This window comes from Xenopus laevis, chromosome 8L, assembly GCF_017654675.1.
Source record: "Xenopus laevis strain J_2021 chromosome 8L, Xenopus_laevis_v10.1, whole genome shotgun sequence".
Taxonomy (NCBI): domain Eukaryota; kingdom Metazoa; phylum Chordata; class Amphibia; order Anura; family Pipidae; genus Xenopus; species Xenopus laevis.
In genome coordinates this window covers 125,917,352-125,934,367 of record NC_054385.1, presented here as the reverse complement: position 1 = coordinate 125,934,367, position 17,016 = coordinate 125,917,352, and the positions used below count along the sequence as shown (strand labels likewise).

General features: G+C 39.7%; 1 pseudogene; it reads left to right on the top strand.

Moving 5' to 3' along the window:
* Positions 1 to 1,283: 1,283 nt before the first annotated feature.
* Positions 1,284 to 15,803, top strand: LOC121397209 (annotated as a pseudogene).
* Positions 15,804 to 17,016: the final 1,213 nt, after the last annotated feature.

The window sequence follows — 17,016 nt, the reverse complement described above, 5'->3', positions numbered from 1 at the left end:
GCACTGTCAGATGTAAGATATGAGCTTGAGATGATCAAGTTTTGTGTATTGCTCACCAGTGATAGACTGGTAGACAGTTAACTCCATGGAAAATGTATACTGCTGCCGCAAGTAAGGCTTTTATTTTGCAGTCTTAGGAAAAGCTGGATTAATGGGTTCCTGGAGTAAATGGAGGAGAGCAGGGTGGGCCCTCAATTCCACGCTCCATTGAATATTTTGCAGTTGCCCAGCTACAGGTAGCTGTCTGATTAGACTGCAGGTGAGCAGCAAATAAAAGATGTGGGATTACAAGTCAGTGTTGCTGGATACTTCCTAGTGTTGGAGGAGGGTTGTGAGGTCCCTGTAGACCTCCTTGTGCTGGAGGAGGGTGAGAGGCCTGTGGACACCTCCTTGTGCTGGCGGGAGGTGTGATACTGCCATAAGATGGTGAATGAGTATTCCAGCATTGCCCTGATGCCCCACGATTTACTGTGCATCAGTCACACATTCATCTATAGGATAAGTGCATTCTTGTGCAAAATGAATTAAATGAAATCATTTAGTACAATGAATCCCTATCGCAAAATTGCGAAATTCCTTTTTCAGTGGCTCCTAATAAACCAATGATAGTGTGTACATTTTTTTCATCTATAGGATAAGTGCATTCTTGTGCAAAATGAATGAAATCATTTAGCAAAATGAATCCCTATCGCAATAAATTGCGAAATTCCTTTTTCAGTGGCTCCTAATAAACCAATGATAGTGTGTACATTTTTGTGATGTGCCCGTAAAAAAAAACAAAAAACACTGTGAACACCAAAGACGTCGATTTGTGGTTCACTATAGTCCAAACTGCCAAATATTGGCAGCAATTCTTCAAAAAACATAGGCAGTACATAGGAGTACTTTAAGCACTTCCCTCGAGCTCGCTCTGTAGGGATCATACCATTGGTTCTATGCTGAGCCTTATGGCAAGCTGGGAGTCAGAACACTGGGGAAATATTGTTTGGAAAGAACGTTACTGGAGTTGTGCAAAGTGCCGAAAATTATTGCAAAAAATGTAAACATTTAGAGTTCAAAAATTGGCAGAATACATTGTCAACATAAGTTTTATTTGTTCTGAAAAGTGTTTAAAGATGTGTTCTCTGTCCCTTTCATAATATGTCTCACTTACAGGGTGTGACTTGTGCTCCTGTAGTATTTCGAAATAATTATTTATTATCCATAAATAAATCTTCATTACTATCAGCCGGTGACTGAGGGTGTCGTCTATTTACTTATTGAGTAACACATTTACACCAGCTCATTAATGTCGTCAAACTGGATCAGTAACACATAATCTATATAGACAGCAGAGCTGCAACATGTTCCTCTTGCTCGTGAATCTCTTGGTTTTACAACGATAAGAATAAAAATGGCTTTGGCTGTGTGTCTGGTGATCATTCTTGCTGTATCCGTGGCATATTGTGGTGAGTAATTGTCTTACTCTTCCTTTTCATTCTAGTATCGATCTTATAGCTTCTGCTTGCTGCTAACCTATATCTTAGTAAGTTACTAATAAGTACGGGGGCAGCCTTTATTCTTGTGCCATTGCATCTACTGATATGATGGATGGCTACTAAAAGGATCTTGACTTGAAGATAAGCCTGTTAGGGTCATTGAACACAATCAGCACAATATTAGTTCCCTTTTTGGGAAATCTAACATATGAATGCATACGATAAATGTACACACAGCACTGCCTAGATACCAAAAATGAGTTTTGATTCTCCCATAAGGCATCATGGGCGGAGACATGCAAATCACCCCTGTGTGTCCCTTATATGGCTCTGAACCATTAGGCTGTATCTGTGCTATAAACCAGCGGTTCTGGATTCATAGTTGGCCAGTGTCGGACTGGCCCGGCGGGATACCGGGAAAATACCCGGTGGGCCCCGACCCTAGTGGGCCCCGCCGGGCCAGTCCCCCTCTCCCAAACTGTTTTTTAAAAATAATAAAAAAAAAAATTCGGCGCATAGTAGCGCCGTTTGCGCATGCGCGCCGAGCGCCGTTTCCGTTTGCGCATGCGCGCCGTTTGCGCATGCGCGATGCGCCGAGCAGGGATTCGCCGAACAAGTAGGTAGCGGGGCCAGAGGGGGGCCCTGGACACCAGTCCCGGTGGGCCCCGGACCCCCCAGTCCGACCCTGTAGTTGGCCAAAGGGACACAAAGAAGTGATTTGCATGTCTCCGCCCATGATGCCTTACGGGAATCAAAACTCTCATGTTTGGTATCTAGGCAGTGCTGTGTGTATGGCACGAGACAAGTAAATACCTTCTGTTTCCAGAAGACATCACTTTGCATATAATTGCTAGCTAAGGGCTTTTTGGCTCCTTTCAGCCCTTCTCACCATAACCAGATTTGGTTCCCCATTTAGCCAGTAACTGGCAGATAATGCAAAGAAATTGTCATAGGTGTAACTATATAATTAATGTAAAGTAATGGATTTTGTATTATCTGCTGAGACTTGAGTGAGAACAAGTCAAACAGGAATTTCTGCTGTAAAGAAAATGTGATTCAGCACAGATGTATGTATTTATTTATATAGTCCTAACTCAGTTGTGCAGCCCATAATAGGGCTTGTATACAATGCACCACACACTTGCCATTTTTTTGCACTTGCAATGTGGCACAGCAGGGCCGCTCCTTCTTAAATTTGCTCGTACAAGGATAATTCAATGATACATTTTTTATATATTACTGTAGAAATCAGTACAGATATGGGACCTGTTATCCAGAATGCTGGGGACCTGGAGATGGCCATTCCATTTTCTAGATAACGGGTTTCTAGATAACAGATCCCATACCTGTATTAAAGTTTATATGTCTTAATAAAAACTCACAATTATTCAAATGGAAGTAAACTCTTGACGTTTTATATAGTAACATAGTAATTTAGGTTGAAAAAAGACGCATGTCCATCAAGGTCAACCGTTTAAGTCTGTATATATAACCTGCCAAACTGAGGACTGATTCAGGGAGACAATTCCACATCTTCACAGCTCTCACTATAACAAACCCCTTCCCAATATTTAGTCGGAACCTCTTTTCTTCTAATCGGAATGGGTGACCTCGTGTCAGCTGGAAAGACCTACTGGTAAATAAAACATTAGAGAGATTATAATATGATCCCCTTATAAATTTATACAAAGTTATCATATCATATAACCTCCTCCTTTATATGAGCTTTTAAATCCTGCCTAACATACAGACATACCCCTCCTCATTTTCTATTGCCTCTGTCCCTCCGGAACAAAGTATAGCCGCGATTCATTCAGCCATGTTTCGGGCCACACCATATTTTCCATCCAGCTCTCCCATTTTACCAGTCCTTGCATTTGAAAACATACAATTAATGCTGGAACCAGAGTGAGAATTTTGTAAATACAACATGTGGTCCTCCCTATCCTTAACTGTACCCCAACCATTTTCCCTTCCTTTGCCCACTACCTTATCTAATCATTTAATAGCTGGAAGTCCACATGGCTGATTTCTGTAAATTACTACCCAAGCCAGAGGGACATGCCCCAGTTCTAAAGGCAGTCACAATGCACAAATTATATCAAAGATATATATCCCAAGGCTTTTTTTTTTTTTAGTAAAAATAAATCATTTATAGTCACATTAAAAAATATATTAGGTACATACTGACCCCACATTGCCCACCTTACGCGTTTCGTACCCTCGGCACTTAGTCATAGGTGTAAATACAACATGTGGTCCTCCCTATCCTTAACTGTACCCCCAAGCATTTTCCTTCCCCATTTTCCCTTCCTTTGCCCACTACCTCATCTAACCTTTCTTCCACTGAATCCCCCCCCACACCTAGTTTAAAATCTCTCATCATTGAGATGCAGCCAATCCCTGGCAAAGAGCCTGTAGCGGGTGTTGCTCATGGCACAGGTAATATCTCTGAGAAAATTACCTTGGAATTCCTCGCCCTCAACTTTTCACCTCGTTTTTTAAAATTATTTTTGAGGACTTCACCACGTCCTCTAACTTTGTCATTGGTATCTATGTGTATCAAGACTGCTGGGTCTTCCGCAGCCCCTCCCAATAATCTGTCCACTCATTCCACCACATGCCGAATCCTAGCACCAGGCAAGCAGCAGACATCAAATTACATTATCCACCTTTCTAATAATTAAATGCCCTATAACTAAGACCTTCATATTCTCCCTTGCACTCCCCCCACCACTCGTATTAGAGCCACTGCCTCCCATGGTGCTCTGAGAGTCAGCCTGCTCCATACATGCCAGTTTAGAGCTGTCCTTCCCAGCATCTTCAGCCAAAATGATGAATCTGTTGCTTTGGACCAGCCGTGGAAAAGCTGTGGACCAGCCCCCCTACCCTTCCGTCCCCTACTTCCCCTCTTGACTTTCATAAACCTGCCTTCCTTAGCCTCCACTGACCCTTCCAATTGTAAGTTCCACGACTCAAAGACAGTCTGATCAAAAAGGAACATCTACATGAGCACATCAGATAGGGTTAAACTCTCATGTTACTTGTTGGCACTTGAATTAAAGCTTCTGGAGAGAGTAGGGGTTCCAGCTTTCAGACATAATTGCTGTTTTGCCTCAAGGGCTGTTTTGCTACAAACAAAGATTTTTTTAAACAGTCCTTTTCACATGGCACTTACAACTGGATATAAAAAGTTGAGTAGATCATTGTGCACATTTTTAAATAGAGAAAATTGAGCAGATCCTTTCCTTTGAAGAACTGTAATTTGTTTAAATTTATATTGAGGGTGTGGGTTACTCTCAGGGCCGGAACTAGGGGTAGGCAAAAGAGGCACCTGCCTAGGGCGCAATGATGTGGTGGCGCTGGGCAGGTGCCTGTTCTTCTGCCCACTCCTAGTTCGGATTCGCTTACCTCTCGCCTCCCTCCTCTGTCACTCTCCCCTTCCAACATTCCTCATCTCTGACGCTCACCTCTACCTCCCTCCCCTTTCGTTGCCCTCCCGCTCCGTAATGGCACACTCTGAAGGGGGCGGGGATAGCCTGGCCCTGGTTACTCTTGCTAATGTCAGCAGCTATTTCATTGTTCCAGATCTGCAGATGCCTTTAAGCCCTGGCTACTAGAAACCTTCCATCTGATTTTGCTCAGATGAAAAAGGAGAGGCCTTACAAGCCCTAGCCAAACCCTAATTTAACCACTCCATTTAAATGCGGAGAATCATCTCCAGAAGTCCTCTATAGAGCAGAAAGCAAAGCAGGGGTGAAATGGGGCAAGGTGGGTTGACATCTCTTTGCAATTCATTTTTGTGCTCCTCTAAGGTGAATTGGAAACTTAGATGGATTATGGCCTTCAAGTCTTAGGCAGGTTGAACCTGATGGACAAATTCATGTACACTGCAACTCTCTCTAGCCGTTTCTGTGTTTTCCTGTTTCCTAGGCAGTCACAAATTACAACACTATTTATCGATGGTTTCGGCCCCGATCTATGGAATGCCTGAGTATTCATTTAGGGTATACGTGGATGGCTTACCAGTATTAAGATATAAAAGTGATGTACGAGTGGCTCAGTTTTTGGTCCCATCGCTGAATAACCTGTCTGAGCACTTGGAGTACCAGACGAAAGTTGCCCAAATATGGCAGATTCATCAGGAACGCAAGATGAAGTTTCTTATAGGGTTTTTAAACAAGACATCCGGTGAGTGTAACAATAGCATGGGAGCTAATATATCCAATTTTCAGAATTAAAATATACATTGCCAAACTCTATCAGACTGATTATAAAAACTGTGAGTTAATAGGGTAATGGGCTGAATTATTATAGGTTATTGATTTTGCATAATACAAAAAAATCAACTGCCAGTTGCCCTACTGGGGTGTGACTGCATTAGTGTGACCTATGTGTAAGGTGAGTGAGAGACTTAGCGCTAGATTGTTTAACCCATTAAAGCTACAACAAATGTCACCTTCATGACAATATCTAACTCGGCACATTTGATTTGCAGACAGGGCTGCTATTCATGTGTATCAGAGGAAGTTTACCTGTGAGTTACATGAAAACAGAACCATTGGGGGATACCAAGAATTCGCACTTAATGGCAAGGAGCTTATATCGTTTGATAAAGACAGAGAAGTGTTTGTGGCGGCAACACAAGAAGCTGTGAATATGCTGCCCCGGTGGAAGAAGGATATGTGTAATCAAATGTGGAATAAGATGTACCTGGAAAATGAATGTATTGAACATATGAAGCTCTATCTCTCTTTAATAACAACTGACTTGAAGAAGAAAGGTGAGACCATAGAGAATATTTTTATTTATTGTATAGATAGAATATTCCTTTCCATGTACATTTGCATTAGTGGAGAATAATGAAAGAAAACCTTAGCCTCCCAAATTGACTGTGGATTCTGCACAGCTGTGAATTCATCCAATATCAGTTACTGCCTTCTCTGTTTCACATCCTTTCTTGAAGTCTGTTATGTTACCCCCAAAATGTAGAAATTTAAATAAAGTCTGGCAAGCAAAAAGAAAGAGGGATTAAGGAAATTGTGCGTAAAATCTGTGTAAAATCAACTTTAATCCAAAACAAAAAAAGGGGTCAAAAACGCTGGAATATAGCCCCCAGCTCAAAAGGGCACTTAGGTCAAATCCAAAAAAATATATTCCAAGTCATTCTCTCAAAGTTAAAAAATTACTCTTTATTTAGCATAAATATTAAAAAGTAGGCATACAGACCAATTGATGCTCCGCCTTACGCGTTTCGTGCCCACAGGCACTTATTCATAGGCACGAAGTGCAAAGTTGCTATATAAAAAGCTAAATAACTCAAAAACCACAAATAATAAAAAATGAAAACCAATTGCAAATTGACTCAGAATATCACTCTCTACACCATACTAAAAGGGATTCTGTCATGTTTTTATGATTTTGATTTTATTCCTAATTTACAATGTTTTCACTGCAAATAATTCACTCTACAATATAAAATTTCATTCCTGACCCAACAAGTGTATTTAGTTGTAATATTGGTGTGTAGGTGCATCTCAGGTCATTTTGCCTGGTCATGTGCTTTCAGAAAGAGCCAGCACTTTAGGATGAAACTGCTTTCTGATAGGCTGTTGTTTCTCCTACTCAATGTAACTGAATGTGTCTCAGTGGGACCTGGATTTTACTATTATGTGCTGTTCTTAGATCTACCAGGGAGCTGTTATCTCGTTACCTTCCCATTGTTCATCTGACGGGCTGCTGGGGGGGGGTGATATCACTCCATCTTGGAGTACAGCAGTAAAGAGTGACTGAAGTTTATCAGAGCACAAGTCACATGACTGAGGGACCCTGGGAAACTGACAATATGCCTAGCCCCATGTTAGATTTCAAAATTAAATATAAAAAAAATCTGTTTGCTCTTTTGAAATACAGATTTCAGTGCAGAAGTCTACTGGAACAGCACTATTAAGTGATGTGTTCTGAAAAAAACATGTTTTCCCATGAACGTATCCATTTAAATGTGAACACATTTAAGTCTTCATCAACAGATCATATGATCCCAGGGGGCAGCTGGTAGTTCTTAAAAAAGCAATTCTCTATTTAGGATTACCCAATGGCACATACTAATAAAATATATATATTTATGAAAATGGTTTATTTAAATGAAGCAGGGTTTTACATATTAGCTCTTTCATGCAATATATTTTGATTGTTTGGGAGTATCATTTTCTTTTAATGACACTGTCATCAGGCTTCAGTTATGAACTAGATAAAATCATAATAAACAAAAGAGGTCATACATTAAAGTTGAATTGTTATAATGGTTAACTACTTTTCTGTTTATATGGCCAGTTAAGCCCAAAGTGAAGATTTCCAGCTCAGAGTCAGAGAGTGGAACCAAACTGCACTGCTGGGTGTATGGGTTCTACCCCCGAGATGTGGAAGTGAAGTGGATAAAGAATGGGAGAGATGAGATTTACTCAGAGGAATCAGCAGAGATCCTGCCAAACCCTGATGGCATCAGATCAGAGTCAGTGTGGAGGTAACACCAGAGGAGGGCGCCACTTACTCCTGCCATGTGGATCACAGCAGTTTGGAGAATCCCCTTGTAACTTTTGGTGAGTGACTTTGTGTTCAATCAAGCACAATTCAAACTATAAAAAGGGTAAAAAGTACCCATTTTTTAAAACACCATGGCTATGAACCCCTGCATACATATAAAATATTATATTAAAGCTAAGACAGCTATTTCTTACATAGAACACAAAAATGACAATGTAACTCAGGCTCACATTATAACTAGTCAAGTGATAAAAGGAAAACAGGCCCAAATTTAGGCACATTGAAGGCAGTAGTCTGACCCTACACTTAAATATGTTAAGTATTTAGTGTTCTAGTGTAATTTTACATAGATTACATTTCTCAATGTAACAAGGAAAAACAACAGTGTCCTATATTTCAAAAGCATAAAATCTGTGACATTTGCAATTTAACAAAATTTTGTAGTGGAATGGATATGTATTTGTAACTCTATCTTTGCCAGAACTCACTCAGGATGGCACAGTGACTTTCATGTATAAATACCCCAGATCTCACAGCAGAATGATAGAGGCAACTCCATGTATACAATAAATACCCAAGAACTCACAGCAGGATGATAGAGGCAACTCCATGTATACAATAAATACCCAAGTACTCACAGCAGGATGATAGAGGCAACTCCATGTATACAATAAATACCCAAGAACTCACAGCAGGATGATAGAGGCAACTCCATGTATACTATAAATACCCAAGTACTCACAGCAGGATGATAGAGGCAACTCCATGTATACAATAAATACCCAAGTACTCACAGCAGGATGATAGAGGCAACTCCATGTATACAATAAATACCCAAAAACTCACAGCAGGATGATAGAGGCATCTCCATGTATACAACAAATACCCAAGAACTCACAGCAGGATGATAGAGGCAACTCCATGTATACAATAAATACCCAAGAACTCACAGCAGGATGATAGAGGCAACTCCATGTATACAATAAATACCCAAGAACTCACAGCAGGATGATAGAGGCAACTCCATGTATACAATAAATACCCAAGTACTCACAGCAGGATGATAGAGGCAACTCCATGTATACAATAAATACCCAAGAACTCACAGCAGGATGGCACAGTTAATATTTCATGTATTAATACTCCAGAACTCATAGGATGATAGAGGCAATTTCATGAATAAATACCCCAGAACTCACAGCAGGATGACACAGTGGAAATTTCATGCATAAATACCCCAGAACTCACAAGTACAAGTAATAAAAACCGCAGTTCTGTTGTTACTAGAATATGAATCTGCAGAGTAGCCATGCCAACAAAACCCAGTGTGTAGGTGCGAGATTCAAACATTGTCCTTTCATCCAATCACTGCAGCTCTTCAGTGCTTCTGCAGTTGATTAAATGCTGCCTGCCCTCCTGCGCTGAGATGCCTCGATCTGCGGTTGCATCCCACAAAAGGCACCATTCCTTTAAATTTTTAACCCACCCGTGCCCTTCCTGCCTTAGCTGCGCATATAACTAAAATAAAAAGCAACGGTGAGAATGCTACTGTTATGCGCACCTTACAAATCCAGGGAGGGAGGATTCTGGGGGCCCACAATCCCCTCAACCCCCCTGGTTCTGATGCTTATGGGCCATATCCATGGCAACAGGTCACAACTCGGCGCAGAACTTGGAGCTTAATTCGATTTTAACTGAAGTGGGCTGCCCATTTTAACTGTGCTATGAACGGCCCACCGGGCATTTGCCTGAATGCACAGATTGCTCTAGTCTCGGCCTGCCTGGGCTTATGCTCACAATCTAAGGCAGAGCTTGACATCACTATAGAGATGGCTGGTTGCACTAATGAGGATACCAATTAGTGGTCCAGATCCCCTCCAGTAGAAATATTCAGGAAGTATATACTAAGGCTAAATCCTTTCTGAACTGTGGTGCCTTCTCTTTAGGCTAGTATTAACTAAGGGAGAGCTACCTCCAGCTATCAATACTTGTTGGAGCACAGGCTGCTCTTTATAGCTATTCCAGACTATCTCACATTCCTCAAACATACTCCTGTATTCGACTAAACATTGTTAACTGGGTCCCTGTTCCCCCAACTTTCTTTAGAAGGGTTGTGCCTCTGGGGCAAAACTCTTCACTGGGCCTTGTTGATCCCTGGCAGCCCAGACACATGCACCTGAATGAGAAGATGATGCCAAAGAGGAAGAACCAGGATATTATAATCAAAGTGCAACAGTGGGAATTCATTAGAATGTCCGGAAATGTAATATGTAAATATAATGTTACAATGTGTCTGTGTGTGTACAGTCTGCAGTAGTGTGTGTGTACAGTCTGCAGTAGTGTGTGTGTTTGTAAGGAAGAGGATTTGTTTTTTATAGAGTAGTTATGTGCATAAATGCATGTCAGGGAGTAAGACTGGCTGCACTTTTTCCAGTGAATGTGCCCTATTGTATAGGTGTATTGTTAACATTGTGTAGTGCAATTTAGTTATTATGGCTTTGTGTACAGATGTCAGTTAATATCTGCTTCTCTCTTTTCATTTTATAGAAAGAAAGATTAGTCACATGACTTACAGAATTGCGGCTGCTGTTGCTGTGGCCATTCTCTTTGCTCTGGCCTTGTTTTTGTGCATAAAAATGAAAGGTATTGTTTTATTTTGTCTTCCAAATATATAGAATAATTCTCCTGTCATGAGCTGTAAATCTTAAAATGATTTAGGATGTTGATAGCCACTTTAAGAATTGTGCAGGGAACTTTTTCCCATAGATGTGAGCCATACTTTATCTGAATCAGGCTCGGACTGTCTATCTGTCCGTTCGGCATATTAGAAGTCACTGAGGGGTTGTTCTGTGACCATATAAAGGCACAAGGCTGCAGGCTGAGTTATACAGGGAACTCTGAGTATCACTCATGTATTATAAGGGATAATGTACCCCCTACTGTAAATGATAAGGATATTAGAAGTCACTGAGGGGTTGTTCTGTGACCATATAAAGGCACAAGGCTGCAGGCTGAGTTATACAGGGAACTCTGAGTATCACTCATGTATTATAAGGGATAATGTACCCCCTACTGCAGTGATCCCCAACCAGTAGCTTGTGAGCAACATGTTGCTCTCCAACCCCTTGGATGTTGCTCTCAGTGTCCTCACAGCAGGTGCTTATTTTTGAATTTTAAGCTTGAAAGCTAATTTTAATTGCATAAAAACTAAGTATAGTGCCAGGGAGAGCCTCTTGTAGGCTGCCAGTCCACATAGGGGCTACCAAATAGCCAATCACAGCACTTATTTGGCACCCCAGGGGACTTTTGTATGCTTGTGTTGCTCCCCAACTTGTTTTACATTTGAATGTGGCTCACCGGTTAAAAAGGTTGGGGACCCCTGCCCTACTGTATATGATAAGTATATTAGAAGTCACTGAGGAGTTCTGTGACCATATAAAGGCACAAGGCTGCAGGCTGAGGGGTACAGGGAACTCTGAGTATCACTCATTAATTATAAGAGATAATGACTGTAAATGATAAGGATATTAGAAGTTACTGAGGGGTTCTGTGGTGTCATGTGGATTTTATAGTTTTTGTATTGTTAAATACAAACTTTCCCCAACTCTGCAGAACCAGTGGCTGCAGCAAAATAATCCTCCAAATAGAATCCCAATTTATCTGTTTAAATCTGGTTCCATGATCTTTGTCCCTGCAGCTGGAGTTGGAAACAATAAAGGGGATATAAAGGCAAAAATAAAATCCAATACAAATCTCTACACAATCGCCAACTGCTCTAAAGGGAAACAGACAAAGCTGCTTGAGTTCTGCATGGCTGGGAAGTAAGGCGGGGGCTCCCCCTGCTGTTCATAAGTATGATTGTTTCCCTGCAGAGCAGTTAGGGATCGTCTGACTTTCACTACATAGTCAGGTTTCTTATGAAAACAGTACACATTTTTTAATTAAAGTATATTGGAGATAGGTTTATTTTTCATTAAATATTTTTCATTAAAGAAAGTAAAAATTGGATTTTATTTTTTTGCCTTTACATGCCCATTAAAGTTTACAAAAACACAATCCTTAAGCAAGAAAGAACATACAGGTTAATGTAATTAAAAGTAATGAGCAGGTCAGTCTGAAACCCATGTTACCCATAGGGTGGGCTATTCGGGTGCAGGTTAAGTTCAAGCAGGGGGAGGGGGACCTCCTAGAACCTATTTAAATCAATTGGTGGACTCTGAAAAATCTAACTTTCGATTGAATGCTCTATTCCTTCGATTCGAATTTGGCTGAATACGGACCTATTCGATCAAAAACTGACCTATTCGACCCAAAAAAAACTTAGGCTTTATTTCGGTTGGTCTTTTAGAATTTTGAAGTTTTTTCAATTCGAAATTCGACCCTTTAGAAATATGCCACAGTAACAACATACAGTATTTTGTTTTTAACTGTGAAAAAGTTGAATACTGGAAATATATTTTTCTTATACAGGTTTTGAATGCAGCCGGCAGAGTGTGAGAACAGAGGAACAAGATTATAATCAATAACGGATATATTTAAGTCCCTATAATGAGAATCATGAGTTACCCTAGCGGGAAAAGCTGAGGTTTCTTTCATTTGTGTAAGCTGCCTGAAAGTGTTATTAATGGGGAAATGTCAAGCACAAAGCTTAGTCTGTTACATAGAGAAATATAGTAGATAATAGAATAGATAGTAGAGTGAGATTTGCTTGTGGCATGCACACTTATTCTATGGTTTGTAAATATGTGATAATAATCAATATAAAGGTTTGGCTTTTGTAAGTCATCAGAGCCAAGGTTACCAAATAATTTAAAAATGATTATTATACAATTCCATCCTATTTAAATTAGAAGAAACAGAGCTCTTCTAGAATGATTTTCTAAAATTGTCCCTTTTTACAGTATGTGGTAACATTTATACAAACCAGGTCAAGTTGTTTCCTCTCTTATTGTGTTTGTGACCACAAAAAGTTTTGGCAAGCGCAATAATGCATTCTGTGTATAAATAAGTTTACAATGTGCAATGTTTGTGTTGGCAAAATGTATATTGTGTCCACAACATTATGTTTATGCTTTCAAAAGTATTTTTTCTTGGTCAAGTTTCATTTTGCTGCTTCAGTAACATATTAGTGTGTAGAGAATTGATTTTGTAATTACGAAACAAATTAATTTGTGTGGACAGAATATTTATTTTGTGAGACAAAATGTTTTTGGATCATAGAATGCTTTTTCCTGGGACAAAATGAATGTTGTTGATTCTGAAATGTGTTTTTTACGTCTGAATTTCATGTTTACAAAATGTATTTTGTGTTTATAAAGTAGCATTTATCTTGCATTTACTTATATGTATTTATATGTAGTGGGCGAGAGGGAGGGCATACTGGCAGGCCCTCGATTTATCCCTTCAGCCACCCTTCTAAGATATCATCATAATGTGTCATCTTAATGATCAGACTGGCCATAGAGTTGGAAATTACACAAAGAATATATTAAGAAAGACCTATATTAAGAAAGGGGCTGGCATGTTTATTCAGCATGACTTACAACAATCTAACACACCGCATAAAAACAGACTCAATGAATAAAAGTATGCCATTTTGTCGTGTAATAAGCCATAGCTGCCTGAAATGTAAAGCTTTAAACTTTGTCAAAATAAGGATATAAAATGTACAGAATAAAAAATATAAAATGTACAATTTTTTCAGCAAGTTACTGGCAAGTTACAGCTAAAAGCTGGCAAGTACATCAATGGGAGGTGTATTTTCCAAATTCAGATTTTTACATGATTTTCAACAATAGTTTTTGAAATTCTAGATATTTTCATAAATAAGTGTACAGTTCAGATTTTCCAGTTTTCAAGTCTTTTTGTTAAATTTGGAAAAAAAACTCAATTTCTTTTATAATTTTGATAATTCTGCTTTGCTGGGTGTTAATATGAAGGAATCTGAATGAGAGCTCATTTCTTATCATTGTCTATGTATTGTTAAGTCGCTGCATTCTAGGCTGAAGTGAGTGCCTCTCTCTCTCTCTCTCCTATTAGTGTAGGGATCCAAATGTATAGGGAATCCGGATAGAGAATAGAGGTGATCTAAGCCACTATGGGGTTTTGAAGCTGGTTTTTCTGTGAGTCAAACGAGAAAAATTCTGTTCTTTTTGCGAAAGTCGCAGTCTTTCCTGATCCGATTTTTTTTCTAAGTTTTTATTATTGATAAATAAGGGCAAATCGTGGATTCTAGTTTCGTTGGACTTTTTTTTATTTAAAAAATCACAAAATTTGTGATTTTGATAAATAACCCATGTTCTACTACTACTTATCTGGGAAGGCAGTTACTGAGCCCATAAATTGGTTACACTATTAACACCGCTCCTAAGTAATACTGGATGGGTTTGATTCCTGGCCAATGAACATGACTTGATTCCAAAGTTGGGAGTGCCCCGAACCAAGACCTGTGTCCAAATGACCACCCCTTTAAGTAACACAAGTCCTCTTTACTCTAAAAATTCATTGGCTGTAACACAAATTATCCTACAGCTCAAAATCAGTACTATATACACACATTTTTCCCGTGTCCTCAGTCCCTAGTGGGATCAATTTGTAGTTATTAGGCAGTATGCTCAGATTTTTATGGCCATGGTTGGAGGTCACTTCTTATGAGCAGATTATAAAAGAGACTGAAGTTTATCAGGGCACAAATCACATCACTGAGTGCTCCTGGGAAACTAACAATATGTCTAGCCCCATGTCAGGTTTCACAATGAAATACTGTATAAAAAAATCAGTTGCCATTTGGAAAAATGGATATCAGTGCAGAAGTCTGCTGGAGCAGCACTATTAACTAAAGTGTTTTCCCATGGTAGTATCCCTTTAAGTTAACTTTTAGTATGTTATAGATTGGCTAATTCTAAGAAACTTTTTCTTCATTATTTATTTGGTATTGGTTTTTTTTTTTTAATGATTTGCTGCCTTTTTCTGACTCTTCCCAACTTTCAAATGTGGGTCACTGACCCTATCTAAAAAAACAAATGCTCTGTAAGGCTACACGTTTATTGATATTGCTAGAGACCCTCTCCTATACATTTTCCAATCTACCATGGTTGCTAGGGTAATTTGGACCCTAGCAACCAGACTGCTGAAACTGCAAACCAGAGAGCTGCTGAATAAAAAGCTAAATAACTCAAAAATCACAAATAATAAAAAATGAAAACCAAATGAAATGGTCTTTGAATATCACTCTCTTCCTCATACTAAGAGTTAATTTATAGGTGAAAACCCCTTTAATACATTTGTGTATGTTTTATTCCTATCTTACTATGTTACTGTTTTGGCACAGCACCAGCTAACTGACCCCCACTGTTTGCTAAATTCTATCTCTGGGACTGCATAGCTCTCCTTAATTTCCATTTATCCCACTATAAATCATTTGCAAGGTTCCCTTAAAATAATTTATATTTTAATTTTACAAGTGAAAAACTTTTTTTCTTTCCCAGTTGGGGAGTTGGCTTTGGAGAACAACCATTGCGGCATTGCCCAGGAAGCTTTTTATTCAACAGTGTGATGCCTGCTGCTGTCAGATTAGACGAACCAATGGGATTACGATCTGCAAGCAAATAATTCTGCTAATTCTGGTTTATTTCTGTAATGTCCTTTTGTGTATTAATCTTGTATAGCTCTCTGGGCATTGCCTTTCAGTTAGACACTGCCACTGTCATTTTTAAGGTTTAGTTCTCCTTTAAAGGAGAAATTAAAAATGAATATATCTAAAAATGCCATAATTTATATACTTGCTTTATTTCACCAGCCTAAAGTTTCAGCTTGTCAATAGCAGCAATGATCCAGGACTTCAAACTTGTCACAGGGGGTCACCATCTTGGAAAGTGTCTGTGATACTCACATGCTCAGTGGGCTCTGATTGGCTGTTGAGAAGCTAAGCTTAGGGCTCGTCACTAATTATCCAGCAGAAAATGAGCTTCCCTGGCTGTAATATAAGCTGATGCTACAGGTTTGCTGATTATTAAATTCTGATGCTAATTGCACTGGTTTCTGTGCTGCCATGTAGTAATTATCTGTATTAATTACTAATCAGCCTTATATTGTGACATTTCTATTCTATGTGTACTGTATATTGTGAGTGGCTCCCTAAGCTCAGTAAGTGACAGCAGCACAGAGCATGTGCAGTGAATCAGCAGAAAAGAAGATGGGGAGCTACTGGGGCATCTTTGGAGACACAGATCTTTACTGCTAAACGGTGTCGGTGGGCCCCAGTCCTTGTGGGCCCCCGCAACTACTGGATCACTTGTTACACTATTTTATTTGTTTCGGACTTGGATTGTGCGCTCTGGTTTTTTGCAGTCCCCCAGTTTTATGGGCCCCCCTGCTGGACCTAGTGGGCCCCACTGCCATTGGCACCTGTTCGCTATGCTGTGCTGTTCTTCTTCCGGTCTCCCTGCTGTGCTCAGGATGGATTGTGCAGCATGCTTTCAGTTTTGCCTGATAATGTCACTCCAGCCAGGCAGGAATCAGTGAGCAGCGTGTTAGTGAGGGAGCTGCTGTATACAGAAGTACTTTTGTGGTGGTTCCTTGCTGTCTGTGTGTGCTGAATCTCCTGGATATTCTGCTGCCTTCTTGACTCTCCCACTGTCGGTTCAATCCAGATGAATTTGATCTGCCTGGCTTCTACTGTGAGGAGCAAACGATCTGGGGGGGGGGATTACATGGAATATGTGGCCCTTTATTACCCCCCATCACCCACATGGACTGTTTAATCATTTTACATTTAACCCCTGAGGTCTTTTAATTTCTGTGTGCTACCCCACTTTTATTTATTTCCAACCCCTGGTTGAGCTGATGATGATGAATTTTTTTTTACTGGGACTAGGGTAGGACTGCTTAAAATGAATGAATTAAAATATTATTAAATAAATTAAGTGCTTACTGTTTTTATTTAATTGATGAGGTGTAATACGAATTTTGAATTAGTTAATGAATTAGAAGTTGA